The 19,229-nt window shown below is 38.1% G+C and overlaps 1 protein-coding gene across 2 annotated transcripts in view; it reads right to left on the bottom strand.

Moving 5' to 3' along the window:
* Garem1 (GRB2 associated regulator of MAPK1 subtype 1) overlaps positions 1 to 19,229 on the bottom strand; it is a 185,492-nt gene that overhangs the window by 82,149 nt on the left and 84,114 nt on the right. The gene's annotated exons all lie outside the window — the stretch shown is intronic.

The following is a 19,229-nucleotide window of genomic DNA, read 5'->3' as shown; positions in this document are numbered from 1 at the left end:
CCAAAATTAATTCTATGGTACCACTGGAATTACGCCCAAATGAAGTCTTGTTTCTTTTTTACCTATGATACAAACTTAAAACCTTAATAACACATTGAAGCTAGGAGAGAAACCAGTTATCATCCTCTCTTAACCTCCACAAAAGCAGAATAGATGTTTGGATCATCCAGACTGGGCAAGAGCAGACCTCAGAGAGGGCAGAGTTCAATTTCCTCTACAGATTGGCTTATTTGGTCCAGAGAGATTAAATGATTTGCCTGAGGTCAAAAAGCACAGCAGCATCCAAGGTTCTACTCCTCTGACCTCCCTCCAGTGTTTCACTCTCTACTGTGTTTAAATTAATGTTTCGTGGGGAACCAGAAAATTAAATTAATTTAGAAAGAAAAATAAGAGAAAAGGGAGTGACAGAAACAGCTATTGCATTTGCCTGGTGATCCATTTACCATAGAGATCACTGTGTTGCAGAAAATTCCACAAACAAAATAGACAGACTAAATGAATAAAAATCGGGAATGACAGGACAAAGAAAAAATTTTACAAGAAAAATTTTTATGACCATTATCAACATTACAGAGCTCTTGTCTACTTATGGTATTCTTTTTGCAAAATGATTTAGTGATTACATGGTTTTCACATACCTATAACTAGCTTCTTTCTAAAATTCTGACAGTATGAAGTCTAAAGAACATAATAATGCCACTTAGAACTGCATTTTTCTTTAAAAAACAAAGTTTTCTTTCTTGACAAAGTTTTTATCTTTGCAAAATAAATTTTACATACTGTCATTTTATTTGGATTTCTATTTATGCTAATTACTTGTGAATTTATGAAATCAAGAACAGAGAAGAAAATGGTCAAATTGCTGGTTTTACATGCATGTTTCAGAGGTTTATGCTCAATGTTTCAGTTACTAGCAATAAGGGGAAAAAAATCAACAAACATACAGACATACATAATAGAAATTTATTTCTTTTCTTTTTCTGGCAGTGCTGGGGATTAAACCCAGGGCCTTGTGCCTACCATGTACACACTCTTACCACTGAGCTACATGTCTGACTCCTTCTTTCATTTTTATCTTTTAAAATAATAACATAAAATTACTGATTTCCTTCTGCTGTTTATAAATATAAGGGAACTAAGGCCTTTTCTTTTTTCTTTTTCCTCTAGTGTCTGGATACCTGCAAATTTGATTTAAATTCACAGAATGAACGAAGAAGAGTGTTAACAAGTGAAAAATGTAAAATATTCTGATAAAAAAAAAATAGGGTAGGAAGCTGGGCACCACAGTGCATATCTGTAATCCCACCGAATCAGGAGGTGGAGGCAGGAGGATCACAAGTTTGAGACCAGCCTCAGCAACTTATCTCAAAATAAAACAAAAAGGGCCAGGAATGGTAAAGTTCAGTAGTAAAGTGCCCCTGGGTTTAATTCCAAGTACCAACACAAAAAGGGGGCAGGGAGGGAAGATTTTAAGATAAATACAAGTATTCTAAAGCTTAAAAGTCTACCAAATGAAATATTATTTAGGTCAATACAATTGCTGAAAAATAAAGAACACTCAGTACAGTAGAACAGGAAAATTCCATACACACTTATTAGAGAAGGCTTATTTTAGAAAATTAATATATCTACAAGTGCTCTTTGTTGCCATGAGCAACACTCTTACAACCACAGTCTGCTGCTGAATCAGGTCACGATCACCTTCTCAACAGACCTTGTCATTCTAGAGAGGCACTTTTTCTTTCATTCAAATTTCTAAGGAAATAGCTTTCATCCTGGACAACTAAATGTCTGGCTTGTCGGTTTGTTTTAAGGAGTAAAATGGGAAAAGAATGAATCATCACGAAGCAGGTCAGGTTAGCAATGTTTTCCTAATTTTTTTTTTTTAAAAAAAGTTAGTTTCCAAAAACTTTCCTTGAGAAAGTGAGTAATCCAAAATGCATTGATAATTATATATCAGGGATTTTCACATTTGTCTAATGATCATTCTCATTAATCTCCCAAGTTTGCTTTCTAGACTCTTACATGCACACTTGTTAGATCTTGTAATTCCGAAAAATAAAAATACCCAGGAGGAAAAATTGAATCTATTCAAATTTTACTGCTATGCTTTTTGAGTTTTTCTATTGCAAAGATAATTAAATAAATGTAATTTTTGATTCCTCTCTTTAATTCTTGGAACAAATTATTTTACTTTATATTTTCCCTATTTAATGATGATAATTTATTTATTATTTTGGGCCCCTCTGTCCATTTATATCTGGTTAAAGTCCTCAAATACGTAATTAGAACAATTTCTATTATTCCCACCATTACCATCTACTGAGAATGTGCTACATATAAGATACTGCTCAAGGCATTATATGTGCCTTAATCTCTCCACGGCACATGGTATTATCACAGCAATTTGCAAGTAAGAAAACTGAGACTCCCTGGACTGAAGTCATCTGCTCCAGGCCACACAATGAGCAATGAGCAGAACCAGGATTTGGACCCATGCTGATCTGATTAAGTCAAAATCTTCAGCTAAACATGAAAATAACCTTCTATGGGAATAATTAATCATTATGAAGATATCTGAATATCCAAGATTTGTTAAATCAGACCCTGACCATCAGTGGGTTCCGTGTGCATGTGCATGTGTGTTGCTGAGGACCAACCCAGGGCCTCATATATGCTAGCCAAGCACTCTACCACTGAATTATATCTCCAACCCGATATAATTTTAAAAGGAAAATCCTTAATAGAGTTTTTGGTCCTGATTTCTTTGCTCCTCATTGCCTTCACAGCACAATCCCATGTGACAACACTCCTGTTCTGAGAGGCTCACTGAGCCTCTTCTGAATCCTTTCATACAGAGCCTGCTGTTGCTTTGTGTCCTTCCATTGCATACTTGGTACCTGGTGCTTGCAATTCTCTTTCTCCTAACAAACCATTCAGGCTTCCAATTATAAGTCATTTCCTCAAAGAGATTTGTCCTGAACTCAACCTAAATTAGCTTCTCCATTTAAACTCCAGGACACCTTGAACTTTTCACTTACAGTCTTCATCTCGATGTGCAACTATGTAACCGTATCCCTCCCTCCCTGAACTGTGGGCCGGATGACAGAGGCAGACATGTTATCTTGCTCCACCCTTTAACCCAGTGTCTAGCCAGTGCTGGGCACGTGACCTGACTTGGGTATCAAGAAAAGCCATTACGGACAGTGCAGCAGGGTTGGGTTGTCTCATTGGCTTTACCGAGAACTTCATGGCATGCCACAATTAACATTACCTGCATGAAAGCTTTCGTCCTTTACAAAACTACCTTATCCAAAACATAGAAAAGAAAAAAAGTTTCACTCAAGCCATCTACTTCTTTATACTAAACATAGCCATCTCTAGGATGCTTCAATCTTTAATAATTTAAGGACATGACTATAGTTGATATAAGAAATACAGCACAACACATATCTCCAAATGAGCAGTGCCTTTCACATACGTCATTCTGGGGGCAGCACAATGATTTCTGTGACTGTATTACTGCTCTAAAACATTTTAAGGCTCCTCTTTGGCAAGTGACTTTAAAATCAACCTCTGATTAAACCTGAAAACCTGCCTGCTCTGTCTTCATGGTGACGAGCCTTTAACCCTCAGTTGGCATACTCTGTCCTCTCCCTACTCCCCACATGATACGTTCAGCTGAACCCCTATCACTGAACTTGAATGACATGCCACCCCTATGCAGAGGCTGAAGCCACTCTGGCCTGGGTATGGGAGATCTGCTGCACAAAGGCCACAGGCTCATTCTGCCAGTGTAGGAAGGGGCCCGTGGAGGCCTCTGAGCAGTACACAGGGCTCCTAACCTCCCCTGTGCAGTCTATAATGAAGTTACCAGCCAGGAAAAAAGAACTGCCTGTGGGGGACACTGCTCAGCACAGGAAGCCAAATGAAGTCTGAGTAGTCATAGGGCTAGGTTTTAGTCCTGTGTCCTCCTTGCTGGGTGGGAGAAGGGAGAGAAAGGGAGGGTCCGGTCCCTTCACTCCTGAGGGTCACCATGAGGTAACCAGTCTGGACAACAATCTGAACTTCCTTCTTTCCATAAAAGGGTGAGCAAGCTTAGCTTTCCATGTACTACTATTCTTTCTAGTGAAAAGTATTTTACGTAGTGCAGAATTTAAAATAATCATTTCATATGTCAACTGTCATCTTGAAAAGGACACAAGAGTAACCCAGGAAAGATGTCAGAATAACTTTCCAGGTATCTGTGCAATATATGGCTTCCAAATTCCTTTGTGAAGAATGTCAGTTTACCCCAGTCTTTGTCAATATGGACAAAACAACAGACCAGGAGAAGGTCAGGGTCAAAGGAAGGAGTAGTAACCTTACTCAGGCCAAATCTCAAACAATGTATCCATTAGAAGCAGACCTGGCTACAAAATTTGCAGGGCTCATTGCAAAATGAACTTGTAGAGCCCCTGGCTTCTAATATTATTAAGAACTTCAAAACTGCAATAGCAGAGCATTAAACCAAGTACAGGGCTCTGGTACTTGCAAAGAATGTACCATCACCAAGCCAAACCAGAGTAGGAGAAGCAGTTGGCTACCCTCAAACTGCCTTGTCATGCAGTTTACATTCTTTATACTGTGACATTTGTATGTTATGTGAAAACTGGATGTGGTAAGCTTTGTTAAACAAAACTTTACCCTCTGCTACTATAACAAATACTTGAGCTAATCAACATGTAAAGAGAAAAAGTTTATTTTGGTTTAGTTTTGGAAGTTTCAGTCCATGATTGATTGGCCCCATTTCTCATCATGGTGGGAGCGCATGGTGCAGAGCCACTTGCCTATAGCCAGAATCCCACAATCTCCATCAAGGGTCCTCCCCAACTCCTAGTGACCTAAATACCTCCCTCAAGGCCCTGCCTCTTAGTTACCTCTGAAAAGCACTACCTTAGGAACCAAGTCTTTGGGCGAGGCACTTAAGATTTGAACTATAGCAATACTAAAAAGACTTATAATAAAAGAAAACCTCCCAACCTGACTCCTGCTCCCTAGAGGTATATATTTTTTAACTCTTTAAATAGTCTGTTATCTGTCTTTATGCTCCTGAATATGAATGACTGGTATATTACAACACTCACTGATTTTCTATTATGTGGGAGGCTTATGATGTACTTCCACCCCCACCCCACACTTGCTTTCCCCAATCCCCCTAGTCTGGTTCTAGGACAGTCTGGGGATTACAATCAATTTTCAGAGTTTATATCATACAGCTCATGGATTATATATCCAAGTGGATTATATATCCTTTCCTGTGCAATATATAAGCAATTGCCTTACTTTTACAATTGCTTTGTTTTTTAACTATCACTAATTCTTGCTAATCCAAAGCACAAAACCACTACAATATGGTTAAACACATCATGTAAATTGTTTCCTCTTTCCTTTAAAAAAAAAAATTCACCATTATTCATTTCTTTCTTGGAACACCTATTACTCAAATGTTGAACCCTGAAGATACTTCCTTCCCCCCAGTTGTTGTTTCTTTCCTTTCTGCCTCTCCCTTTGAACATTTTAATTTCTGGAAAAATTTCTCATCTTTAGTTAGGTAATCATTCTATTTGTGTAATATTTTTAGTTTACAAGAAGAGCTTGCCTGTTCTGACTGCTTTTAAAAAAAAAGTCATTTATAATATAAAAGTATCAATATATAGTAATTAGAAATAACTAGTAAATATCCTCCATTCTCTGATCTCTTACAAGCCACTAAGAAACTTTTCTTTTGATTCCTGGATGGTATTTTTCCCAGGTGTGGTTTGCTCCCAGCAGTCACACTGCAGACATTCTTCTCGGGCCTCCAGCTAGGTTGCTGGTCCTCATTTAAGAGGAAGGTGGGAAGTTTGGAGGCAAGAAAGTGCAAGTGGCTTGTTGGATGGTTAATTTCACTGCAGGGTGATCAGAGCCTATTTCATTGAAAGTCCCCAAATGTGTCTATAGATCCTTTCTTGGGAGTGGGGGTGGTGGTGTCATTTTTCCAGAAAAGGATCCTCCCACCTGTAAGACCTAAGCCTAGTGAGCAAATATGCAAAAGCCTGATGTGGGAGAGCCATGGGGATTACACTGGGGGATTTGGACTTCAATAAACCTCCTATTTTTAGTACAGTCATCTTGTCCCCACTATGGCTCTATTCTGCTGAAAATCTGGTAAATTAAGGATGAAATTTCCAGAATTTATTCCAGAGATGTATTGATAGCATTCACACTCTGTCATCTCCTTTCCCCTTCTATTTGTTTTTTGGGGTCAGAATAACATTTGTTCCTCACTTCATTTTCCTGGGTTTGGGGAGGGAACAAATAGTAAATATCTGTGCTGAAGCTGCACATTTTTTTAGTTTTTATTGAACCCAGAGACACCCTACCAGTGACCTATATCCACAGATTTTATTGTTGTTTGTTTTTTGGAGACAGGGTCTGGCCAAGTTACTGAGGCTGTTCTCAAACTCAATATCTTTCTGCCTTAGCCTCCCAAGCCAACAGGATTATGGGCATGTGTCACCTTTTGCCTCAGATGTTGAATATAAATACTATTAATTATGGCAGCATTTCCAGTTAGGTGGAAATATCCTCCTACTAAGTATTTTAAAAATATTAAAATTCTGGGCTGGGGATGTGGCTCAAGCGGTAGCACGCTCGCCTGGCATGCGTGTGGCCCGGGTTCGATCCTCAGCACCACGTACAAACAAAAATGTTGTGTCCACCGAAAATTAAAAAATAAACATTAAAGAAATAAAAAAAAATAAAAAAAATAAAAATATTAAAATTCTCACACATTGCAGACTTTCGAATTTTTTACTTAATCTTTAGATTGAGCCATGCAATTATATGAAAACAAAGCCAGGGATCTTGTCAGGTCTTCCTTCCTCCCTGTCGTCACTACCACTGCCACCATGGCTCTATACAGGGACACATCAGGGATTGCCTACAGGTAATTCTGAAACCTTAGACTGACTCTTTCACCTCTCCATTCCATCAGACTTCTACCTAGCTGACTTCTTCATCCATTCTTCTTGTCATGAGTCTGAGAACTCAGGCTGTTTTCAATGTTAGAGCAAGTCAAGCAGATCTGTTTCAAAATAATTTTGATATTAAATAAATATCATAATATTCAAAACTAAGTAAAATAATTTTTGGATTTTTGGTTTGCCTCAATGAAATTAAGACGACAAAATTAACTACAATAAAATTTTTGAACAACTGGGCTTTACTAACTTTAATAGTATGATTAACCACAAATTTATCTGGTACACAGGCAAACTCTCTTCTAGTTTTGATATCAGAAAATTAGATTGAAACTTTGACATTCTGTCTTCCCTCTGAAAAGCTAACAGGAAATGCAATTAAGACATTCTAGGAGAGATTTTACATAATTTCCCATTATCCTGAAGAAGCCAATTACTTTAGGAAAAAAAAAACTATAAATTGTTTCTATTTCCTAGTAAAGTTTATAAAAAAAGTACTATGTTTATCTCACATGATATCAATATCAAGAGGCTAAACTAACAGGTAGAAAATGGAATGGAATGGGGTCTTTTTTCCTTTCATACATTCCTCTGATTCTTTTTTGACGACATATGTGCTGTTAAAAAGTTGAATACAATATATATCTTTATATTTGTATATATGTGTATATTAAGTATAATCTATACAAAGGGCTTAAAAATGACTGTCTGCATGCAGAGATACAAAAATAAGCTTATAAACCATTTCTGTCACCTTCAAATATTACTAGAAACTCCAACTGGTATGGTAAGAACAGCAGATGACAGGGTCCTGGGGTTGTGGCTTGGTGGTAGAGCAATTACCTAGCATGTGTGGGTTTGATCCTTAATACCACATTTAAAAAATAAATATAATAAAGTAAAAAAAAAGAGTAGATGACAGAAGACATCCTCAAAAGATTTGGATGATATAACAATGACTATCAGTATTTCCCATAACAGATGTTCTTGCTAAGAATTCTGAATTCAGGATACAGTCTTTCATTCCCTCATCTCTCCATCCATCTTCATTTTCCATTCCCATATGTTTATCCTATGGGTATCCAATGATGTATCTATCTAGAACAAATTGTTTTCTAGCATAAATTCTTTTCATGTCTCTGTAAAGATCTTTTAAAGAAAGAAATTTAGTGATTATTAATCTAACTCCTACTGCACTTCTAAATTAAATGTATTTAAATTACAGTATTTAAAAAATCTTACTTTCCTTCAATTGTTAAATATTTGTGGTTATCAATAAGAATCAACAGGAATACGTGACTTTTCTCATTTTCCATGTATCTAGTTTCAAAGACAAATTACAGAAAAAAGGGAAGTTATCTAGAGACACGAAAACCTCATGAAACCTTAGGAGACACATTTATATGAGTTTAAACAAATGACTAAGCAAGCTAGTGTTTACTGAGATATAATCCTTGACATTGTGAAAGACATCAGAGATAACCTAACCCTCTATTTATACTTTAATCTGCCCCTCCAGTTTCAGTTTCAAAAGAGCAAAATTCACAATATTTTAACTATCAAAACAAGAGTGGATGTTAATGTGGAAATGAGATGTTTATCAGCTATGTTTGCATTTTAAAAACAGTAATATCTCACTAATTTTATTCTTACTCATTTGTAGAACTAAATTTTATCTATAAGTAAATTGTTTTATAGTGACTAAGATTCCTCTTCTAAGGAATCCTTTGGGCATAATAATTTAATTCATATACCTTCATGTCTGTATTCATTTATCAAGTTTTCTTACATTGGAATTGTAGTTTATAAGTATTCAGTTTTATCCACAAATTATATGACATGATTAGTTCTGAGTCCAAGATGATGGATCTGTTTTAAGAAAAGCAGAAATATTCCTGAAAAAAAATGAATATACCACAATTTCCCTAGTGATTCTTATAAAAGTAAACCTATGTTTGTTACAGGATAAAAATAGTTTTCTGTCTCAAAGCAAAACAAAAAACAAACAACAACAACAACAACAACAAAAACTTATTTAAGAAACGGTCCACTTCTACAACATCAATTATTTTAAGAAAAGTGAAACTAACTGCTTGGGAGTTAACCATAAACTATGGCTCTATCCTCTGCAAAGGCAGATATTACTTTATGAACATTTCCTTGTCACTGTTTCTTTATAAAACAAATATGGTATCATAATTGTATACAATTGTAAAGTTAACTATACAATTATAGTTAAAATATTAATGATCATCTAAAACTATTTATAGTAGGTAAAACGGAATCATTTCCCTGATTCAACAAGATTTTCTACTCCTGGTGAAGGATCCCTTTTGACTCAGGCACTGATATCCTAACTCTGTCTTCCTCCCTAATAAATCAGGTTTTTGTAAATTTTCAAATGCAAAATGATAGAAAAGGTTTAATGAGTTAACTTATTCTCATTTCTCCCATTCTGGGTACTTTGGAATATTCTGAACTTTTGAAAACGACGAAATCTTAATGTTTATGGACTTTTTGGTCATCCATATGCAGAGGAAGGGTCATTTTGAAGAGGGCTGAGATAATCTTCCCAGAACTTTCTAAAACATCACAGGGGAAGCCCTTGGCAGATCTAAGACTTAAGATTTATTCTGGTCGAGATTATAGTATCAGTAAATTAATAATTTTGATATTTGACTTCCATGAGTACTTTTTCCCCAACTCCCCAAACACACAGAAAATGCAACATACACAGTAAGTATGGTAGAAAAGCAAAATTCAAAATATATTTAAACTATATTTACTGATTTTTATCAAAGTCTGATGTGCCATTATTAACACATTACCTTTTGTGAATAAAAGTTGGTAAGCTACATTCATAAAATTTTCTAAACTAGCTTGTAGCACTGATGAACAGAAAAAAAAATCTGTAAACATGCTAACAGAACTAGAAAAATACAAAAAAAAAAAAAAACACCACGAGATGAAGAGGATCAGATCAAAGTTCTTAAATATGAGAAGGTACCACGTAACAGGCACATAAGAGTACAAAAAAAGAGTTAAATCCTCTACATTTCTCTCTCAAGACTTCTCAATATATAGTTTTAAAAATAAACCGAGGAGGAAACCGAATCTCCAAAGCGTTCACTTCATGAAATCTTAGAGTAGTGAATGGCAAAGCAAGATTCAAACTCAAGACTGCTTCCAGCCTGTGACCTTCAATATCTACAAGGAACTTTTAAAAATGGGGCCAGGCAGTAAGATGGGATTGTCTTCACTCTCCCGGTTTTCAGAAAGAACTTTGGTTCAGAATAATCAAACTATAATGAAGACCTTTATATAAGCAGAATTAATTTTATTCTTACTGGGAAACGTTAAGAATCATTCAAATGATCTTTCACATTGATGATCTGCTCTAGCAATGAGATTTTTATTTACTCAACAGAAAAAAGTATCAGTCATTAATATTGTGAAATATTTGTCATTCCACACCAGTGGTCACTAAAGCAACAGAAACCATCTTGATTTCAAATATTCTGTTTACTATATAAATATATCATGGAGATTTCCTGTAACATTACTTAAGGGCCAAAACAGCTCAAACAAAGTAGTAGAAAAATATGAACACACGAGGTAAGTGCCCTCTTATACCATGATAGAGAAATGGAAGTAGAAAAGAGGGCTGCCCCAAACCCTAAAGATGGTGACAAGCAGTTCCTGATCTTCTTCTACTTCATCCAGGTGTCATTTCAGGATTTTCCCTGCTGTACACTCCAACTTCTGACCTCTTATTGCCTCTGCCCCTAGCAGCTCATCCAAAGGCACTCTTGACACTAATCCTAATTTCCCCTGGGATCATGGTGGAAGGAAAGCAACACCATTAAGAGAATGCACAAGAAGTGTGGGGATTTTTGTTGTTGTTGTTTTTTCATTATGAGTTGAACCTCTGGAAGTATTGCATCTGACAAGTGAAAAGTTAAAGGAGGAATTGCACTGTTGGGAGGATTTATGGGGGTGAAGGATTTCCAGACGCCCTCCGATGTTGCTTAATGATTTTAGTAAGTCATAAAATGTGCTCCTGATGTGACTCTGGTTTAACAATGCAGCTCCATCTCTCCATTTTCTCTCTTCAAGCTGCAATTTAGCAAAACTTCTTCCCCAGAAGAAGGCAATTAAGAGAATTTAATGTATACTACATTTCTATAGATTTACAGAAAGGGAACGTATAAACAACAGAGAGACTGACTTATTTGTTCACTGAGATCCATCCATTCAAAAAATTACAAGGCTGAGAAAGCAATGATAATAATTTTTTTTTGTCATTTTCCTTACACATTTTTTACCAGAAAGGTTAACCAACACATTATAAAATGAGATAAACTCTGAATAAAATCATTAAGAGTTAGCACTAGAGTCAATTCATAGTTACGCAATACAGGAGTGATTTGAAATTATGTTTTGCTTCCGGCTAGCTGGGAGGTCTACATACCAAAACAGGGTTGGCAGCTCTTGCCGAGAAAGTCGTACAAATATTCTGGAAAAACCAGTGGGTGGAATTAGGTTCTCAGTAACACAGCTTTTGTTGTCAACAGGTGAAATGTAAGGTTGAGAAAGCAAGTATCATCATTTTAATAAGGTCATGCACTTCACAATGAAGGCCCTATGTATTAAAAAATACTGGAAATACTAATAGTTTCTCTCTCTCTTTCTCTCTCTCTCTCTCTCTCTCTCTCTCTCTCTCTCTCTCTCTCTCTCTCTCTTTTTAAATGAGAAAGAGTTACTGATGCATAGACAAGGGCAAACTGTCAATATTAAAAAACCCTAATCTCACCTAAGCCCTTCCCTAATCCCACAGCTATCTAGCAGTGCTAATAGTCTTTAATTTTTAATCTTACATTTCTGATTTTCAAATTGATTGATGTCAAACCATATGAAATAAACTGGGATATTTTCTTTGTTTTAAAATACATCTATGTCAATCCTTTCATTTTCTGCAAAGCCCAAGAAAAATAGTCTCTGTTTATAAAACCGATGAACCACTGTTTTCAAGCAGTTTTTTTAAAAAAATACTATTTAACAAATAGGTATCAGTGCTTAGGGTTAATATCAGATACTGATATATTTTTTTTGGTACTGGGAATTGAACCCTGGGGTGCTTTAACACTGAACCATATTCCTAGTCCTTCTTATTTACTGACTTTATTCTGAGACAGGGTTTTACTAAATTGCTTAGAACCTGGCTAAATTGCCCAGGTTGGCCTTGAACTTGTGATCCTCCTGCCTCAGGCTCCTGAGTTGGTGAGGTTGTAGGTGTGCACCACCGTGCTTAGCACAGATACTGTTGTCTGATTGGTAGAATAATATTGCTGAATAGATTATATACATCCATGTAATAACAGATAATGATGATAAGAGTGTGTTCTTCCTCATGATAAACTCAGAGGCAATAAATTTGTTAAGACTAAGATTGTACTTTAAACCTAAAATCCAAACTAAGTGTTTTTATTCTTCTAAAATATTTAGTTGTGTAACATCCAGGGATAGCAAAATCCCATTGATTTACAGAAGATACACTGCTCTGAGAAGTTTCCGAAATTTCAATCACTGAGTTTTGAAATCACCTCCCTTGCCAAACAATGCATAATCTCTTAATAAGTTCTCCATGGCCAAAGTCCAAATTTTATGTATATTTATTTTGTTTTGTTTTGTTCGCTGAACATTTCCAAACTGAGTACTCACATAGGTCATAGGGAAACAAGAGTGATGAACAAGGCCCACTCCCATTCTGAGCAAGCTAAGGAGGCACATACTTAATGCAATCACCACACAAAGAGAAACACTGCAGGGAAATAAGAAGAGCAAGCCAAGCACGTTCACGAGAGGATGACTAACTGCCTAGGGAGTCAGGTAAAGTTTCACATGGGAGGCGACATTTAATCTGGGGCTCAAGAGTTGGTAGGGAGAATGGCATTCCCGGCAGAGGAGGCAGAGGAAATGAAAACTATGAAATGGCAAAGTGCAGTGAGGCACCTGTAATCCCAGAGACTCAGGAGAACCCCAAATTCATGGCCAGCTTTAGCACTTAGCAAGGCCCTAAGCAATTTAGCAAGACCGTGTCTCAATTTTTTTTTTTAAAAAAGGTAGATGGGAATGCTCAGGGGTAGAATGCTCCTGGGTTCAATCCTCAGTGTCCAAAAAAAAAAAAAAACCAAACAAACAAGAATCTATGAAATGTTGGAGATGTTCACTCCTAAAGTCCTACTGCAGGCAAACCCATCAAGCTGCTCATTTTTCTCTAAATACATCAAACACATTCTCATCCTTGCTTAACCTTTCCTTCTATTGGCCCTTCTCTTCTGCCTGCTGAAATCTTAACCCTCTTTCCAGGACCAGCACAAGCCAGGCCCTGGCAGCGACCCCTGGTCTTCTAAACTAACTACCATGGTTCTCATCAGTACTCCTCAATAGATTCGGGGTACTCTGACTCTGCAGCAACTTGCATTTAAGCCTAGGTCTCTGTTCCAGAGGGTAGGGGCATAACCTTTTATCCTCTTCCTCATAAGACCAATGTCTGGTCTTATATAGGGAAAAACCGGTTAGTAAATGTCAGCTGCCAATGAGGAACCCCTGATCAAAACTGAGCTGTATTATTGCCAGAATTTATCAAACTTCTTGGCACCTGTGGATCTTGACATCCATTGCCAATGTGTCAGGGCTGTCACGTAATCTTCATGGAACATCAGGCCAAATTCTACACAAGAACTCAAATAGAGGTCTCCATGTTTCAATACATCTTCACTTGGTAAAACACCATTTTCCTCTGCTCTGAATCATTGCTCCTACCACCTTATTTATCACAAGATGGCAGGAACTCTGTCTTTAACATGTTAAAGTCATAAAGTTTCCTATGGAAACGAATCCATAAAGACCCTTCATGAACCAGGGATGTAGCTCGGTGGTAGAGCGCTTGCCTAGCAGGTGTCAGGCACTGGGTTCAAGCCTCAGCACCATATAAAAATAAATAAATGACAATGTGTGTCTATCTACAACTAAAAAAATATTTTAAAAAAACCCTTCATCAGTGAGCCTTGGTTACTTTTCCAGCTCTTCTTAGTCATTGTCCTTTATTCTTTCTCACATTCTCTCTTCCTCACTTACAGACATTATGAATGTGGCTTTTCAGTGGCCTCTGTTTTGATTAGGAATTGGCAAAAACTTAGCTCCCTGGTAATAATAACAAGAGTAAAGTTAAGCAAACAAAAAGTAATGCCTAGTACTTTAAGTAAAGCTAACTAAGGAAAAATCCACTTTGTGAATTCAATACAAAATGTAATAATTGTCCTTTCAGAAAGGACAGTTGGTCTGCATTGGATCTGAACAGGATACCTATGCCATTGTTCCTAGGGAAGAAAACATCTGAACAGGGGCAGCATTTCAATGTCACCTCCATTATCCTACCTTCCCCACCAATAAGCTCTATATATGACCATATTTTGGCACAACTGCAGGATGTCAGAGACAACCTGAGAGTGAGCGAAAGGAAAAGATAATTCCAAATGCACATTCACATTTCAGGGCCCAGATGCTTCCTCAGAAGATGGTGGAACTACATTTCCCCCCCAGTTTTTAGTTGGTACACTGTAGCTGTACGTGGTGATAGGATTTGTTGTTACATGTTCATAGATGTATGCAATACAACAATCTGGTTTATCCAGTATTACTCCCCAGAATTTCCCCTCCTCTCTGCCCCTGGTGGAACTACTTTCAACATCATGAATCTAGTCAATAATCCAACTTACTTTGTGTCTGCATATATTAAATAATTTTATCTGTTTTTGAGCAAAGATAATTAGAAATTGATCCTGCAGAGAGATTTCTGAAGGCTATCAGTTTATCAGCCTGAAACTCTTTCCTTCTATTTTCAACCCTAACAGAAGTTTTGTTGGTAATGACATTTATTGCAGGTTAAAAATTTTTTACAGAGATAAGTTTTATTTATAGATTAGGAATATCTGGAGGCCTAGAGATAGGTGAATAGATTGATCTCAAGCCTCAAAGTCTTTAAAAGTAAAGAATGATAATTTTGTAGCTGCTTAAATCATCAATTTTTTTTTCAGTAGCAGGAAGGTCAGATATTATTTAAAATAAATTTACTTAATTTCTTCCTGATAATTTAAACCCTCACGACAGGGTATCCTGTCCTTTGTCCTCCAACTACATGCATGTCATTTATTCTACAACTGCATGCATAACCTTAATCCTGTAACAGCATGCATGTTCCTTATCTTCTAATTGCATATACATCCTTTATCTTCTTCAACTGTTCAGTTTGGGGCCAAACAAGATGACTCTTTCCTTTCAGGTACAAGCTTCGATAAACACCATCAGAAAGTACCTGAGACCAGATTCTATTTAAACAGGCCACAGTTAAAGAAAATTACGAAAAGTTCCTAATTGGTAGTTTACACACGACTTCATGGTAATTTTAAAGTCAATCATTTATATCAACAGGCTTATAAAAGTGTAAGATGAATTTTCACCACAGGCATAATTCCCAACATTTACGTTAAAATTTTATGAAATTATTTAAGCCAATGTTCCTTAATTTACAAACCATATTTCTTGTATTCCCAGATTTTCCACATTTCCCCTGTAGTTGAAATTTGAAGTGAAATAAATACTGTGTAGTACCTAAGACAAGGCAGGTTTAGATGTTGAATATACCCCTTCATACTGCTTGAGCAGCACGGAAATGCTTTTCACCTTCATAGCTTAGGCTGGCAATCAATGACAGAAGTCAAGGTAACACTAACATTAAGATGATGTTCAAACTACCTCCTGTTTTATATCCTAATGCCTGTCAGCAATTCGAATTACATAAACACATCATTGATCCAAAAGTTTACCTTGTTACACTCCAGATCTTCTGATAGGTGCTGAGACACAAAGGGAGATCTGTACCTGTCCTCAAAGGGTTCAGGATCCACTGGGGAAAGAGGTACTTATTAATGACACTATGTAATCTCAGGGACAGGAGTATAGAAATGCAAAGGAAGCATCTGAAGACACTTTGCAGATGGTGGATGACCAAGCCAAACCATGCCAGGTGCAGAGGACAGCTTGACTGGGGACAGTCGCAGACAGGAACTGCACTGAGCGTTGCAGGACCTAGATTGGGAGTGTGCGGTTTGGTCATACGGAGGAGCCTGGACTTTCTCTTGGTCTGAGGAATCCATGAGAGAGGATTTTAAAGCAAAGTCTTGAGGCAGGCAAATTTTAAATACTGCGTGTTTTAAATACTGAGGGCCTCTCTGGCTGTACCCTGGGTAGGACAATGTAGGGGAACAGAGCTCGAGGTAGTGAAAAGATAGCCATAAGTAAAAGATGAAGTGAGTTTGAATTAGGGCAGCAGAAACATGTTTCTTTAAAAGGCACATCTGATACGCAGAGATGATAGAAACCAGCGGGACTTTTCATCACAGGATGTGGGGGATGAAGTTGTGGGAAGACTCCCAGATCTCTGTCTTGGGTAATGATGCCACCAAACAGGATACAGGAAGGAGAGCTGCGGGTGGGGGTGCAGAAATGTGGAGGGAGCTGAGCCCGAGCCTTTAGACATTCCTTTAGATATATATCCCAGGGAGGGAGAGGAGTGGACCACGGATGGCACTCTGTGTGACACTGAGCCTCACGGGCAGGTCAAACTGACAGTGAGAGCTTGGAGGGGGGACTAGAGGCATAAGATATCGTCTTAGCAGCCTAGAGGACTGGAATATCAAGGAGAAACTGTGAACAAGTCTCAAGCAAGATAAGGACTGGAAAGGGCCGGCTCCATCTAGACAGTAGAATGAACTAAGAACTCTGGTGAAGTTTCAGTCAAGTAATGAGAGCAGAGACTGAACTCAAAGGAATTACAAAGTAAATGAGAGTGAGAGGTAAGGAATGGAGATGTTTGGCTGAGCAGCTGTTAAGTGGAAAAATAGGGTTAAAGGTGGGGTTTAGCTTGCTTCAGTTTTAAAACTAGTTGAAACCTCACCATCTAGAGACAGCCGACATTTAACATCTTGGTGGCCATCCTTTCACACATTCTTGTATATCTGCACAGCCAACACAATGCAGACACACACACACACACACACACACACAAACCATTTATTGTCTATATTACCATGTTCTAATAAATTGAATTGTATCTTTCATCTAAATTTCCCTCTATCAGGATCACAAACATACACATGAAGTGCAATCTCTCTTCCAAATCAAAACCCCGTACTTCTCTGCGACACACACTACACCTTGACGACAAGCCTGTTTCTTCCTTCTGAGAAACACAACCTAGAACGGTTAGCCTAGGAAAAAGACATACCCAACCCCCTGGGTTCCCAGGAAGCAGAACACAATCACCCCACCTGGAGTGTTTCCAGGGATTTAAACCCACAGTCCTGGGAGGAGAGAGCCCTGGGAGCCGTATCTCTGAGGGCAAACGTCCTCACTGATGACATACACCCAAAGAGTGGCACCCTGTGAGTCATCAGAGAGGAACAGGTCTCACCCTGGGAAGCTCCCACACCTGCCTTCTGTCTCACCCCCCCCACCAAAAGAGTAGCACACAAAGCTCTCTGTGGTGGTGTCGCAATGTCAACAAGGCTGAGAATACCGGTTGAACTGGCCTCCTCAGCTGAATAGCCCCTGGGTTTGGCTTGGGTTCGCTCTACCAGGAAATGGGCAAGAGCTCAGAATTGTAAGGTAGAAAAGGCAGCCCACAAAAACTTCCGGGGAAGACAGCAGGGCAGGGATGGTTAGAAAACTGGGCACTGTGTATTCTGCACCCCCCCCCCCACCCAGTAGAGGAGCATAGCAGCTCCCAAGCAGCTTCACTTTGGTACAGTTCATACCCCTCAGCTCACTCTTACCAACACTGCTCTTAGCTACTTCCCTCCCGTAAACAGAGTTATCCTAGCAGATATCAGAAGGCTTTTCTGTCTTAATCACCCTCCCTAATCTGTACACAGACTTCAAAGCATTAATGCCATATCTTTAGATTTATATATTAGATAAACCTGACTTTTTTTTTTCTCTCTCTCTGGAGAATAAGAAACTACATAGTCAAACAGCTTAGCTGGAAGGGGTACATAAAATTGTTATATCATCTCAAAAGTTAATCCTGTTTCTTGTTGGTAATGTCAAAATTCAACTTTTTCTGAAATGTTTTAATAAAAGGAAATACTACATACGTTGAGAATAAACCAGATCCCATTTAGAAGGAGGGATTTCTTTCTACCACTGCTATACACTGAATGCTTGTGTTTGCCCCCTAAAATTCCCAGGGTGAAATCTCATCTCCATTGTGATGGAGATAAGGCCTTTGGGAGGTGGCGAGGTCATGAGGCTAGAGTGAGTCCTCACGCCTGGGGTTTGTGCCCTCCTAAGAGAGACCCCAAAGAGGTCTTCACTCCTTCCACAATGTGAAGCTGTAACAAGAAGGTACCGCCATGAATCAGGAAGTCACTCTCACCAGTCACTGAATTTACCCATGCCTGGATCTAGGACTTCTCAGCCTCCCAGAACTATAAGCAATAAATTTCTGCTGTTTATAGACCTACCAGTCCCTGGCATTTTTGTTATATCAGCCTGAATGGACTGAGACAACTACCAGGAACAGACACTGGTGTACAGTTGATGAAATCCTGGGATACAGTAGACAAGACTATACAGAACCCCAAATCCAGAACATTCTATGGGCAACCAACATGTTAGGGGGTAGAATGCTTCCTAGTCTCCTTGGCTGCATCTTTCAGGAAACCGGGGAACACTTAGTAGCCATGTGCCTCCCCTACTTTCACTCACAGAACCAAGAGGAACATGACATAAAAAATAGAGAGCACTCTCTCTTTGGTAACAACCTACAAGATCACTGTCTGGTTTGGGTAAACAATAAAAAGGAAAAGAAAGAAAAAAAATACCTGCATTTTCTCTTCCTTCACAATTTCCCAAGAAGACTCTCACAAGAAGTAATGAAACAGTGAATTTTTCAGGCCTTCAGGGAAACCATTGATCAAGCAGAGCTCCTTGAAAATAAGGCATTTGGAAGATGCCAAAATGGAACATCTGTCACACAATATGTTGTAGCTGCCCACAGTATTTCCATGAGAAAATTGCAAAATTTGGTCACTAGGTACAATCTTGATTTTCTTCAACCCCCAGAGAGAGAAACCTAGTAATCTCCTATTATCTGCTTCATAG

Source organism: Ictidomys tridecemlineatus, chromosome 13 (assembly GCF_052094955.1).
Source record: "Ictidomys tridecemlineatus isolate mIctTri1 chromosome 13, mIctTri1.hap1, whole genome shotgun sequence".
Lineage (NCBI taxonomy): Eukaryota > Metazoa > Chordata > Mammalia > Rodentia > Sciuridae > Ictidomys > Ictidomys tridecemlineatus.
The sequence above is the reverse complement of the archived record's forward strand: the minus strand, read 5'-3'. Positions and strand labels throughout refer to the sequence as shown.